Source organism: Bactrocera latifrons, unplaced genomic scaffold (assembly GCF_001853355.1).
Source record: "Bactrocera latifrons isolate USDA-ARS-PBARC rearing strain unplaced genomic scaffold, ASM185335v1 scaffold_87, whole genome shotgun sequence".
In the NCBI taxonomy this organism is placed as follows: Eukaryota; Metazoa; Arthropoda; class Insecta; order Diptera; family Tephritidae; genus Bactrocera; species Bactrocera latifrons.
The window spans coordinates 1,031,527-1,032,258 of NW_017537567.1; the positions used below are offsets into that span (position 1 = coordinate 1,031,527).

Genomic DNA, 732 nt, shown 5'->3' on the forward strand with positions numbered 1-732 from the left:
TACTTCAGTTTTGTATTTTATTGTTGAGTTTAATGCTTTAAAAGTGACATCACTTCAGAATTTTTCAATTTACGGCATTTTGTGAATGATTCAATGACTCGATTGTGCTCATCTGTAATACCATCTATGGTGCCACTTGTATTATTAATGTTTGTTTTTATATACCCCAAATATAAAAAATCTAATAAAATCACATCGTAAATTTTTGCCATGATTAAGAATTGAAACTCTTCGAAAAATGCAATCACATGCATATATATTTCTTTCTCTCAAATCTGTCGATCTCCTCTTATGTACTTTTCTAAAAATGTAGTAAAAAATTGCTTCTATCCGTGACAATGCGTTTGGTAAGCATTGCCGTGACCAGGATTCGAACCTGGGTTACTACGGCCACAACGTAGGGTCCTAACCACTAGACGATCACGGCTATTGGAAGCTTGTCTCAAACCACATTAAATACTTGCATTCAGCCAGTCAAATATAGGCTAATGCAAATATGAAAAAATATAGGTATGTTTATAAAAGAAACCCGCTCTACATAAGTATGTAAAATCATTAAAATCAAAGCAACAACAATTCAACTGAGTTCAACTTCAAGCGTAGAAAATTAGTCATTAGAAAAGTGAAAGGCTGTAAGGTACACAACAATTGTGGCGTGATACACATTTGATGAGCATAGAAAAAGATAAAGACATTTGTGGAAACTGAAGTAAAAATAAGAAGAATTGCTTT

General features: G+C 32.8%; 1 non-coding gene across 1 annotated transcript; it reads right to left on the bottom strand.

Moving 5' to 3' along the window:
* Positions 1-355: 355 nt before the first annotated feature.
* Positions 356-427, bottom strand: Trnah-gug. The gene has a single exon. It is a non-coding gene; the product is annotated as a tRNA-His (tRNA).
* Between the last annotated feature and the right edge of the window lie 305 nt (positions 428-732).